Below are 14024 nucleotides of genomic sequence, written 5' to 3'. Positions count from 1 at the left end.
TAATTAATTTCATTACAATACTATCGAAATTCTTCGGACCGCTTTTTGTAACCGGTGGGTAGAGCTTGATCAAATGACGAAGCAAAAGTGTATGGGCAGTGATCTGTAAACGATGATCGATTTTCCATTTTCTTTTCGGGAGTTCTTAAAGATACAGACAAAGCAAACGAAGGAAACTGATAATGGCACTCAGGGAAAAAAGAAGCAAAACCTCCGAATGGACGAACCAAAATGCAGCAGCGAGTTGAAAGCAGTTGTTTTTTATCTCGTGCTTTCCTGCGACTTCGTGTTTGCTCAACAAGGGGAAAATCGGCTTCAAAACAGGAAGGATAAACGAGAGACAAAAAGAGCACTCCGAATGGCATTTTATCTCATCAGCAAAGTATTAGACCTAGAGAAGTTTTTTTTTTTTCATTCGCTTCTTTTTCTCCTTTGTGTAGAGTAGAGGGAGATTTTCTAACCATTTTTCTTTGAAGATTCTATCGGTTTTAGTCTTTAGTCCGGTGGGTGGTATTTTTCATTTTTTTCCGACTGTTTCTGCTCATGCTAAGGTGTGAGTAAACCGTTCTGTAGCATCAGCACCAAATGCATTCGTTGAACCATGACCAACAAATTCTTTTCGTCTTTTTTCCGTTTCAAAAGTAAAGGTGAAAAGTTTTTTACTTCATGTGAGTTTTTATTGGAAATGTGTACTTGAGCACCATTTCTACCGTACTTGCTGATGTCTGGGAGACTAACGGACGTGACGAAAGGATTATTTGAAAAGGAAAAGGAAAACAGTTTGAAGGAGAAAAAATCATGCTTTAAAGGCTTCAATAATTCTTTGCGATTTCCTGTACCACTGAGATCCGGATAAGCGAAGAGGTTTTTTTTTCTGGGGCGTAAGATTAAAAGCTTCCAAAAGCGTGTGGAAAAGATTTCTTCTTTTCACAATAAGAAAAAAAAACAATCCGTTTGCGTATGGCACATTCAATAGACGTGCAAATGACAGTAGCGCAGACATCATGCACATGCTGAGATATGCAAAAAAAGACGATTTCATCACACCTGGAATCACCGATTCCAGTGATATGCTTCGTTTGTATGGGAAAAAAGCTTCGTGTGCTTTTTTGCCCCATGACGCATGATATGGTCATGATTGGAAGGATTTGGTTTTGAAATGCTGATTCGTACGACATTCGCTATTGGAAGAAGCTGCAGAAAGAGGCACAGAAAGCAACGCCGGCCGGTATGGATAATGTAGCCAGAGTTCCGGTAGAAGAAGATTCTAGAATGTGCCACAAAGTGTGGGCTAGTTCCATGATTTTTCATCTTCCGGTGGGGTTGTATGGTTTGGAATGTGTTGATTTGGAATTTGAAAATGATTTGACATTTTCAAGTCATCAGTTTGGGACAGTTTCGGAGGAAAGAAATCTTTGGAAAATCTGCTCTGTGTCACGTTCCACCACTCGTTTATCATCTGCAGCTTGTATGAAACATTTAGCTTTTATTGCTTTAAACGTATTTTGTTCTCTCATTCTAAACAGTTGCGGAAAGGTTGATATGTTAGCCAAAAACTAATTTTAACGAGAATTGCTAACATTTGTTGAAGGTGTTACAAAACAAGGTAAAACTCAAAATGGATTGTAACTTCTTTTGGATACGTTTTTGGTTGATTAAGTTTATCCGTTTAAGTCCCGAAACTCACACCTGTTGCATGAAATTCTGAGAACCATCTTTGCGGTACGGCAATGTAAGCCAGTTGAGCAGAAGAGCTGTGTAGTGTCCTTTCTAGTTGCAGCTCTAAATATGAGACGTTATTGGATTGGAGCTTCTAGCAAGAGGAGAACGAATGGTGCCCGCTTGTGCGTTTGACATGTGGCTGAGAAGTTGTAAGGATATTTGTGTGGGACGTGATGTTTCAGGCTTCCGAGACTGTTTTCGATTCGGAATTTGGAAGGCATTTGGATGAAAGACACTGGGGATTATATGCAAGACCTAGTTTGTTACCGAATTAAAAGACCTGCCATGTATGTTTTAGAACAATGAAATTATTTTACATTCAAAACAATAAATTTTCAGTTTGTTATGTTAGTTGAATGATATTTAATATTCTATGCATTGGTACTGAAAATTGAAATGTGAAATAATTTGAGCAGTTGCACAATTTCGAAGAAATTATTTTAAGGGTTTCATGATAGTCTTGCTGTTCTTGCACGTAAATAGGCATGATAGAAGCTTCTGTTCATATTCATTCGGTTACGTTGAGCACGTTTGCTAAAAACCCGTACAACGTATAGGATAAGTACATGAACAAAATTTTAATTACTAATCGAATCGTTTCACGCTAATAAATTGCTATTTTCCGGCATTAACTTCTTGCTTCCATTAAACAAGAAAAGAAATTGATTACCAATTTGTGCTGATTACTACCGTTTACTGTGGCACCTAGAAAGATGAGACCTACCATATTGCATGAAACAACCTTCATTCTACTGAGGAAATGCTTTACTACGTTCGTCGAATCCATCTCGAATCTTTGCCCTGCCTGATGGAATGGAAGTTCCGGCTTCCGGCGATTTGATCGATTTCCTTTCGATTTTGCAAGAACGGGAAACTTGATGTGCTGTAGGTTATGGTGAGCAGTATTGACAGGGATCAAGCGAAATCTTCAGCCAGCTGAAGATGGGCTGCAGTTTTATCGATGATCGGTATCCCGGCCGGTGGTACGCTTTTTCCAGCGTGTTGGTAATCTAATTTCAGCAATGCGCACATATGATTTCCAATCCTATCCAATCGAAAGGTTTGTCGATAGAGATGATTTTTTTTCATTTTTACTGCCATCGCTCGTTAAAGAGAAGTAGTAATAATGGTGCACCGAGGACGTTCAGCGAGTAAGCAGAATGTGTTTCTGTCCCATCCCAAACGCAATCAAGTGCGGCCACATTCCGGTTTATCCGTTTCACTTTACGACGTCGACACGATAATAATAATCTCATCCGTGGTTGATCCTTTCGGTCCTTTCAGATGAATGCTTTCAGAATGGGTGAGTGTTATCAAACGTTCGTACGTGTGCTGGAATGTTGTACCTTTCCGTGCTCTTGCACAATAATCGCAATAAGGCGAAACATGATCATAAGCTGGGGAGGTGGGATGGGATATGGACGTATATCAGATGAGTGGCAAATTTATTCGATCATATTCGCTGTCTCCCTTTCGATGGTTCGGTGAGACGCAGCGTTCGAAAGGATAATGGAAAAACATTTCTTCAACGAGGAGAAGATCGCGATGGAGGAACAAGTGAGTGTTTGGTCATGGGAATAATTCGATTGCGATAAAGTTAAGCGGGTCAGAATCAGGGATTTCTAAGGCAAAAATGGTCTCAAACGGCGTAAAACGATTTCTTCAACGAGTCAACAGGTGTCAGTTCAGCACTGCTATTCGTTGGTTGTGGGCAGGAAAGGTTTAAAAAAACAGCTTCATCTGTTTATGTGTAATATAAAGTTGCCACTAAACAACCATTCCGATTTTTCATTGATGGTCAACACGGCCGAAACATGCTTGACAATTATTTAGCAATTACTTCTTCCTTTTTTACTAGAGTACACAAAAAAAATTTAATGTTGTTTTTTGTACCAACCATTTAATTTTCGTCTATGACCTGGAAAAAATTGTTTTTCAACATTAATATCTGAATAGAGCCCATCTTGAAACCGTTACTCATCTTGAAGCGCACAGCGATGAAAGCTCGTGTGCTTCATTTTGTTTTGTTGACATTTCGCTCAGTAAAAGCAAGACGCTGTCTGGTGCGCACGTCTCGATGGGGACTTTTATAAATTGTTTTATAATTTTCATCATGCCTAGCCACGTTGCCAAGCTTGCCTCCGGGCTGGTTTCCAGGTGGATTGAGCAGCAGCTTCACCGTGTCGAGTACATATCAACGCGAAGGATGTTATCTTTCGGTAGTGGCACTAAAGGACGGAAAAGCTCGGAAAGTCATCGTGCGCCTGATTGATGTGCCTTCTATTGCTAGCCGGTAGAAGGTTAGGGTGACTGCTGATAAAGGACCGGGCTGATTGGTGAATAATTGGTTGAAAGTTAATGTTCTGATGAAGTGATTGTTTTTGGAGTCGTTTTTTTGTTGCTGTTTGCGAGTGAAGGGTGGGCTGGATGTTAAGGAGCAGACAGAGCTTGCCGAAAACAATTCGCCAGCTTGCGCTATACTGCACACTGCTGTAGCACGCTGAAAGTTCATAATTGAAGTAGGGAGTTTTCAAAAGTGGAAAGTGATTTTGCTGGTGAATGCCGGTATTCAATTAGTGAGCCATCGTTCATAATTTGAAGAGAATTTTTGCCGAATTTTTTTCTGGTCTTTTTTTTGGGTTTTTTTTGAGTTGATGTCTCATGATGAAATATGAAGTAATGAGATTGATGTGGTTTAGAAAACCAATAAAGGATATTTTTAAGTTATATTATTTAAATAATTTAAAATATGCAGGATTGCTTAAACATTAATACTTTACTCGTGTAATAAACCATAATTTCACAAAGTTCAGACAGGTAGATGCTAAACGAACGAAGACTATGATTTACATAAGGTGAAAGTGTAAGGTATGCTGTTGCTTAACCTTTCGCAAACAGAGAGATGTATTTGAGCATCGGTCCTGTTTGTGAAAATGATACGATTTGTAAGCAAATCGTCAGACACAGAAAATTGAGGGAAATTCTGTGTGGTTTCAGCTAAGCTAGATGTTGGAAAACGGTGCCAAGGGAAGCAACCAGCAACGTGCTGTTATGGTTACCTGCAGACATTTAGTGCAGCACATATGTAGCATGAACAGACGCAGCCCGACTGAGAAGGAAAACAGGAAGCAGGACGGTACTTACCAGAATTGTATTTACAAATCGATGTAGATATGCTTGTTCTAGAATGTAACACGTCAAGTGACGTTTGTTTGTTTAGCAATTTCATTAAAGTGTTGTCCGTTTGTTTTTGTTCGTAGAATCAAATTGAATTGTCCGATAAGACTTAATATGTTGTGATGAAGTTTCGGTCTAGTTCGTTGAGGGAAAGTCTTTTATTTTAAATAAAAAATAATTTTTAATGAAGTAGTTAAATCATAGTATAGCTAAATCACAGAAACGAATTATTTTGTTAGTATTTTATGCGCTTAAATAATTGTACAATTATCTTGTGTATTTTACCACAACTTTAATCGTTCATTACTAAAGGTTTTCCCGATGTGTATTGATTAGATAAATAAAAAAAAAGCCACACGGGTTGAAGAAAGGCATGTCATAAATTTATGCTGCCTCAAACACGTAATGTAAACTCGTGTCGTACTGAGTAGCCCTCTACGTGCAAACCTTTATTCCAGCAACACGAATGTGTGAAAATTTTCTTCTTTTTATGTTGAATTTTACTGTTTCGTGCGCTGGTTGATTTGCGGTGGATAAAAGGGTTGTAATTTGCATGGGAAAGCTTGTACTAAGCAGAACCTCACATTCACTAGTCCTTTTTCGCAGCGGGAACAAATTACACACTAATGAATTATCGGTCTTTTCACTTGGTTTGGTTTGGTGCTGGCAGGATTACGTGTTTTTTCTTCTCCCCTTGGTCAAGCTTCCGGTTGATGATTAATGAGTTTTCCTGCTGCAGTTTGATTTGACAGCAAGGGGTCTGGAAAATAATCGATAAGAGCTTTACATTAATTTCCATTACAGTGATCAAACCGAATTCGTTTTACAGGTGTTAAGCGATTTTACATTAAAACTACATTGTAAAAGTTTTAATGTAAATTCTTTGCGAACAGAATTTATTCATTAAAACCGAGAGTTTGGAATAATTTTATTTTGTGATTTGGCCTTCGTGTCTTTTGGTTTTTGATTGTAGCTAATGTTTACTATGAACATTTATTTAAATGAACCCAACCATAGAAAATCTATTCTGTTCGTGTGTAATGAATGGTTTAATTCAGTTTGCTATTTGCTTAAAATCTGCGCTGACCTATTATCGTTCTGTCTGTCATCCACTGATGCCTCACATTTCGTGTCCGGCATAATTGCTCTTCGTGTGAAAGCAAACTATCGCCGGCGGACATCAGCTTTCCCACCAACCATTCCGGTGAAAACTTGATAATGCCGTAGCGTAGGAAACACCACCTGGTTGACCTTTGCCAGTGCAAGAATCATTTACCTTCTGCCAACACTGTGGGCGATAAGCACTCCATCCAGCGTACGGTTTTTTTTTACTGCAGCCATCAGTTTGACGTGTTGATCGATGGGCGCAGAGCTCGGTGGTTGGATAGTGCCGGAAAAAAATATAAAAAATGTACCGAAAAATCAACCATCCAACGATAAGCTAAACCGTTTCACTCCTACCACAACGTTATCGTCTACAGTGTAAAGGGCTACACAACAATACTTTTTCTTTTATTTGCCCACACACAGAAAAAAGAAAGGTGACTCAAAAAGTGGTGCAACATGTCATGAATACGAATAAAAAAAACATGCGCGGAAAACTCCATCCTCCCATCGTAAGTTCACACTTAATTACCGAAATGATTTCATTTGAACGGAAGCCAATTTCGAGGCTTGGCTAGCAGTTGTTTGGCTAGTCGGGACCTATTTTTTTCACGCAAAATCTTTATACGGCTCATTCACTTTTTATGCTTTCGTGACTATGAGTTTTCCAGCTAGCGAAAAGCTATCGCATGTGCATATCGCATGCAACCGAAAGCGAGCTTTTCACGTCACGTTTTGATTTTATTTCGGTCCATACTTGGGCCTTTCGGTCATGTGATTTCTTTTTGTTTGTTCTAATGAAAATCGGTGTGTTTTTTTTATATTTTCTATTCTAAAAGCACGGGACACCTCTTCAGGGTGCCCGGCTTTTGAACGGTGGAAAATCATACATCTACCCTGCGGCATTCGAGGAAGAGTAAAACCTCGCTAGAGATAGACGTTATCTTGCGGAAGAAATTTTCCGAGTGTGCGCCAAGTGGGTGGAATGTTTAAAATTGGAAAATCGATTTTGTTTTTGGTTAGGATGTTCCACACTATCGGGCAGCGAATAGAGCGTTGGTTGCGCTTTTCGAGCTTTTCTGTCTGTGTGGTATATTTGCCGGAACTGTTCTGGTATGTTTGCCGGAACTCGTATCTCGGTACGGTTTTGGTAGATGAAGTCGTTCTTTGAGATGAAGTTTTTGAATGAATTTTCCAGCGGTTGTGTAGCTTGATCAGTACCGTTTTCAAAGACCCGGAAGAACCGTTGCTCCTTTCGGTACTGCCCCAACGTGTGGTTAACTAATTTGAATACATCCGAGAGTAGTGTTTTTTTGACCGAAGTGACTATATATTTTTCATCTACTTACCCTTTTAAAGACAACAAATCGAGCACATAACATCAAAAACAGTAAACAGAAGGTAGTGTTTTTCAACGTTTCTTCCAACTCGAGACACTTTTATGATTAACGGGTATTTTGTTGTTTTGTTTATCATTTATAATAAAAGGAGGCATCCATATGGGTGCATTTGGCTTGAAATAAATTAAACATAAAAGCTTTCCATTTAGATGAGGTTTTAGCAATGCAAACCACTGAACAGTAGCGCCATGTTCCTTATTTTTTCGTATTGAAAATTACCATCCGTACCAGAGCAACGAAATAGAAAGGAAAACCAACTCAATCCTTCCATTGACCGGTGAAAAAGGAGAAGTTACATAAAAAGGATTCGACAAACAAATAGACTATAATACAATAAGGTAGGCTTAAAAATATAACAACGGAAACCGCACCATGAATAGCATGTCGTGAGTAATGATGAATGGAACATTTTAATGCGGTATGATGCGCAGCAATGGACGAAAGTTGGAAACATGAACAAAGCAACGTAAATTGCTCAGATCGTAGGTGTATAGCAATGTACTACTAATAGAAGATGGTGGTGGTGGTATGGACGAAAGCTTTGTAAAATGGCCGACAGTATGGGCGGGGGGTAGCAAATGGAACAGCGACGGTAAATCACTGCCGGTGACATTGGCACCGGTTGCTGGCCTCGCAAACCTTCAAGGATATGTATGAAACGCGGTCAATTGTGTGTATATGTGTGTGTTGACGGTAGTATGGTAAGCGGTCTGAAGAGTGTATGTTCTACGTCGTATGGCGAGACACTAAATGCCAGGTGCATGCGTGTGGTTGGCTCGTTTTGTCCTGATCCTCGTGCATTGGCCACTGGGTAAGAGGTGATTTAAGGCAAGGTAACATGATAGAGAACGGTCAGAACAACAACTGACACGCATGATTGGACGTTAAAGGTACAGATGGGAGGAACTGGAAGGAGGGATATAAAAACATGTTTATGATCCTGAGGACCTGATTATGGTTGACCCGTACAAATGTCAACGTAAAGAGGAATGAGACGATCATTAAAATTGTATGCGAATGTGTCAACGCGGCATGTGTGTGTGTTGCTTTTTGGTTTTGGTTTGGCAGACAGCGCTTTCATGCATAATATGTCACATCAAAGAGGTTTATTCCAACAATATCCTTGTACAAATAAGGCAAACCACAATGACTGCGGTATTACTCTAACTTTAAAATTCGCTTTCAAAAGAACTTGTTAGGTGAATTTAAGGATAAAAAGGATAAACGATTTAATTTAGTAAAATAGAAGTAAGGAAAATTTTACTGCTAGAGCTAGATGGACAAGTAATTTTTGTATTAGGTACACAACTAAGTACCGGACATTTTTTATAAGATTGTTATTGTTATGATAATTTTATTGGGAAAAGTTAATACTACTTATTTTCAGGCTTTTTGGCATCTTTGTGCCAAATTCCAAATGCGTAGTTAAATAATGGTCATATATTTTGTAAAAATTCTCAAATCAAGCCATAAAATGGTTAGGACCTATTCCAACAACTCATAGTAGTTTATGTCGACCTGATCGCACTAGCTGCATTTCAATTCAGCGTGTTTGCAGATTTTAGGCATCTTTTTCAGGATGACTGTCACAAACGTTGAAAAAATTTTAGTATAAAATACATAAGCATTCTCTACACCTTGTTTCACTTTTAAAAATTTCATTAAACAATTTTCGATTAGGTTCATTCGCTGTTTTGTTCGAATTAAAAAAAATATCTATAGACAAATAACGATTACTAGTAGTAAATTAGCCATATTGATGCATCCCAAATTGATGCAATAAGTAATTAATAAAAGCAGTTTATCTGTAGGCCTCTGCTTAATGTATTATATATTTTGAATATGATACAAATTCTGTATAAGGAAATTTTTGCTCGCTTAGTCATTCCAAAAACGATTGTTGCTTAGTAACGAACCTAAAATCTTATGCGGACACGCAGACGAGCGACTGCTCCGGGGTTAATTGGTATATCGGTGCCCAGCAGTAAAATCGAGCAATGCTTCGTTCGTGCGTAATGAGTGAATGTTAGGTAAAGTCTGCGAGAAAATCCGTTCCACTGGCACACGACCATCAATACCGTTTGCCGAAAGGAAGTTAAATTGATTGCGCCGTCCCACGTGGAGTGGACGTGTAATGGTAGTATATCATTACGTGTCCAGGCCGGACCTGTTTGCGTGCGTTTACTCCTATCACACCACAGTGGCATATCGTTCCGTTTACGATGAGCTTTTTTTGCCCACAACACACATCCTGACACATGTCGGACGGAAAACCAGCGGAACGATGTTGTGTCCAAAAATACTAGCCCGAGCACCGATGGTATCAAGTTTTGCTTCGGTCATCTATCTTGTCGCGGTTGTCGGCGGTAGGCGAGCTGAGAAAGCAAGGATGGATTTGACTTCGCCGGTAGAAGAAAACTCTGACTGATACTGTTTCCCTTCTCGTGGCTACGTTTGTCAGTGCGGTGGTGTTTTACGTACGGATGGTTTACGCCCACCTTACTTCCACGCTCGTCCCTGGTGGATAATATGCTTAACAATTGGTGAAGTGGTGTTGTGCGGTCCTCAGGAGTAGTTTCTTCCCGTTTACTCCTTTTGAGAATAAGTTACCGTTTGGAGGATTTCATTTGGTAGGATTTTTTGTGACGTGTTGTTGTACGGGCGTCTGTTATTCCACCGTATCATAAATCTTCGTTGACATAACACCGAGTGACTGATGTCCTTAAAGGGTTGGGTTGTGTCAAATTTTCCATAGTAAATAAAACCAAATGTAGGGGTGGAAAATACTACACGCAATATTAGTTATATTATGCACAATCGGAGATGATTCCTTTTTGAATAGATCTTATCTTATAGGTATGTATAGCTTTATGTTTTCGTTCTGGTGAAGTTATTGCACTGCATCAGGTGAATATTTCAATGCCAGTTAAATCCTATACGTGTCCGCTGCACCAGTCACACAATCCAAATCAGAGCAAATGTCATATTGGCAATGTATCGTGCCTAGCGCCAACTCGACCCATAGCAAGGACATCATTTTCGAGATCCAATTAGGAGAGAAGTTTCCAATTCCCTTCCATGCATTATCGGCGATGATGAATCGGAGGTGTCCGCATGGTAAACGACAAAAAAGCGGAATAGGTTGTAAAAAAAAATCCATCACCTAGGAGAGATCTTTCTTGATTTCTACACACGGGACACAAGCTTCAGCTGACCGTAGTCGATTTGCTGGTTGGAGGGACCGATTCAAATTTTCCGTCTACGCGTCTGTTCATCCAGCATGATCTCACCCAATTACTTCTTTGGGATGAAAGTGTGTTTTTTGTGTGTGTTGCTGTTGTGTGGTGCCCTTTTCCACTTCATTTTCTTTCGTTAAGAACTTCCCCGTAGGTTTTGCGCTCCCGCAGGGTTTTTCTTCATGGTGTTTTTGCTTTGGGTTTTTGGTTCGGGTGTGCGTCTGCTGGTTCATTCAACGATTCTTAGCAAAGGTGACGATGGTAACGTCAAGCGCATGGTGTTGCTCGGTCCGTTTGTGACAGCTGCGGTCCGAAGTCTGAGATCCGAGGGTTCGACACCCGGTTGCTTGGAGATTATCGCCCAGCTGGAATCCACCCGACACGGGACCATCGCTCCCGGTAGTCGTTACGCTCATCTGGTGAGCTTTCGAATAAAAAAAAACATTGGTCCTTTTTCGTGCACACATTTTTTTACTTACATTGTAGCGAAAGGTGGATGAAAAGGATGTTTATCTTGCTGTTGGCATGAAAAACGTGTCAGATGAATGCTTTCACTTCGTGTGCTTTTGAAGATGGGTCAACGAGTTTTCTTTCAAATGTTTTTGAATTACTGTTTGTGTATTTAAGAAAAAAATCAGCTTTGATTTCATTAAAAGAGTATAAACTTTCTATCTTAAGAATTAGAATTAAAGTTGCAACATAGCTATGAAAACTTTGGTATGACTGTAAAGTTGAACAGAGAAAGTTTCTATTTCGTTTACTTTTGCTTTCATTCCGCTGTTGTGAATGATATTTCAAAGGAAACATGTTCTTCAATGCCCGTGGAGAAGTGTGCCAATGCTTGAAATTTGTTTTCCTTTTTGCATACGAATTTCTACAAGCCACTTGCTTTGGTGAGATTACTACATCAACTTCTTAATCGATCCCTTGAGTAATTTATGTATGCCTTTGCCCTAAAAGGCCACGTAATATGGGAACATGGCGTAACATGCAAATGTTTAACCTTCTTACCTCTTGCCCGTCAATCTTTTTTCCGCCAGTTATATGAATCTTGAATTTTGTTTTTTTTTTCATTTTTATCCAAATCATAAACGGCAGCAAGCAAGGAAAGCATAACACGGTCACTGAATTCGGTTTGGCAATCAAGCACTCAATAAAATAGAAATTAAAAGAGCACGGTCGTTTCCATCATGCTATCTGCAGGGTTGGTAAAAGCGTCCGACCCCAATTGCGCTCGAACCATTCCGCGTCCGATGCGGCGTATAAAGTACATTAACATTTTCTTGGAACGATTTGGTTGGCGATGCGATATATCTTCACCGTTACGGCCAACGTAAACGTTGCTTTACGGTCCTGCTGATATCCGTAATGAATGAAAATTTGATTAGCTGTCTAATAAAATCCGACACATGTTGCGAATGTGCGACAAACGTTACACGATTTCCCGGTGGCACTTTCGGTTGCGTTTAGCCGTAATGCGCGTAAAGCTTTGCCAGAGCAGCGGCGTTAACGAAGCAAATGATTCGCGCAATGTGATTGGGACGGTGCGGAACTGTTGATAAATAAAATCTTTCGGTCGGGTGTCGGGGCACCAACTGATTCTTATGGCCGAACAGTGATGTTGTGTTTGGTCCTGGAAAAAATTTCCCACTAGAGACATGAAGACAAGGAATGTGCAGGAAAGGAAATATAATTAAACACCTTTTTTCCTGCCAAATGCAAAAGGCTACAGGTGTGCAAATTAATAGGGACAGTAAGATGGAATTTAATTACCGGAATGACTTTATTTCCATCATCGCGCACATCTAGAGCGCGAAAATCGTGGGCGATGTGATACGAAGCAAAGGACGAAAAAATAAATAAATAAAACGAAATTGAAATACCAAGACAACGTGAAAATGAGGGATAGATATTGTGCAAATTAAATGGATACTATCAAACACGAGATGAGCTGTTTTCAAGCAGTGAATTATCTCTCCGCACGTAGGTGAATATGAGTGCGGTCGCTTTAAAACACATTACACTTTTAAAGTGGATGAAACAGATTTTTTTTGTTTGAGATACTGGTTTTTTACAGCAAGTGTTAATATAATTAAAGTGTAGCTGAGAAGACAAGAAGAGAATATTTGTGTTTTTGTGTATGTGCTTGTTAGTGTTCATGTATGTTTATGTGTTGAGTATTGTTTAAATAATTTTGCTGAGCGTAAATGTAAAATTAAGCTGCCTTTCAGTTATCCACCAATGTTATCTTAAGCACGTTTTAAGCTAATGTTTATGTTATTTCAACTGTTTTTCTTGGTTTCTTTTGCATTTATTTTGTGTGTTGTTGCATGATGTACAGTTTGCATTAAATGTTTAGTTGCTGATGAAAAAAAAGTGGATGAATGCTTGTACTAATTGTGTTGGGATCGATCAATTGATTCGTTTTCTTTTTTTCTCTCCTGTGCGCCCGGTGTTTTCTTTTTCTCTCTTTTTCTCTTTCTTTTTCCAGATATAAACATATGTTCTATGCTATGCGTCTTGATGTTTTTAAGTGTTTCAATCGCATAACGGCGAGACGCGCACGTGTTCCACATATGCGGAAGACCGTTCTATGTATATGCCATTCAGTGTTTGTGTGGGGCAACGATTCAGTAAAAAAAAAATCACTCACCGTGTATCGTCGTTTGTTGTCGCTATGTTGTTTGAAGGAATATGGAACAACGCCATCATTGTGTTGTTGAATGTTATGTTTATGTGCCGCCGCTCAATGTGAATGTGTGTTGAATGTTTCGTGCTTATCTTAGCTCGGGCGCTATTTTGGCGGTCGTCTGGGCCCGAAAATTTCAGATACGTGTGTTACTGGCTGTCTATCGCTTCGTGCCGTACCGAACGATCGTGCTCTGATCGTATAAACTCATCGTAGGCCATACGCACGAATTAGTTCCAGTTTAAGCCGGGTATAACCTTTCGTGTGTGTATTGGTAATATCGACTGAAAATAGTTCAAAACACTCGGACGTGTGTGCTGCAATCTTGCAAACCTTTATGGATTGATGTAAATAATGGTTGAATTATGCTCATCGTGCGATCAATATCCGATCGGCTTGATCGATAAGGCATAGTTTTCAATGAAATGCTTGTCGGTTTCCATATTTTCCATACGAAATATGTTTAATCTATTGTGTATTTAACTTTTTCTTTTGTCGCTCACATATTTCGACGTAGTAGTATTACTGTTAAACAGTTTTACGTGTACGTGTGCAGTTGGCCGTCGGCGTCTAGTGTCGGCCAAATATCGTGTTATTTACGTACAAAGCCAACCGCGTTGACGTTTAAACGCCTGGCTAGATCTGTCAGTTTTCGGGTATTGTCATTACGATCGGTATGTGTTCACTGAGCTGATT

General features: G+C 39.5%; 1 protein-coding gene across 8 annotated transcripts in view; it reads left to right on the top strand.

Annotated features, from left to right (window-relative positions):
- The window catches only part of LOC125768809 (transient receptor potential cation channel trpm), a 68886-nt gene that overhangs the window by 4738 nt on the left and 50124 nt on the right, over positions 1–14024 (top strand). For 6 of the 8 annotated variants that reach the window (XM_049436946.1, XM_049436934.1, XM_049436947.1 and 3 more), the window contains one exon: positions 13131–14002. The exons of the other annotated variants lie outside the window; for them this stretch is intronic. The gene's annotated coding sequence lies outside the window, so the exon portion shown is untranslated. The remainder of the gene's footprint in view (positions 1–13130; positions 14003–14024) is intronic. 8 annotated transcript variants of the gene reach the window in all.

The sequence above is a fragment of the Anopheles funestus genome, chromosome 3RL, assembly GCF_943734845.2.
Source record: "Anopheles funestus chromosome 3RL, idAnoFuneDA-416_04, whole genome shotgun sequence".
In the NCBI taxonomy this organism is placed as follows: Eukaryota; Metazoa; Arthropoda; class Insecta; order Diptera; family Culicidae; genus Anopheles; species Anopheles funestus.
This window is presented reverse-complemented; position numbering and strand designations above follow the sequence as displayed.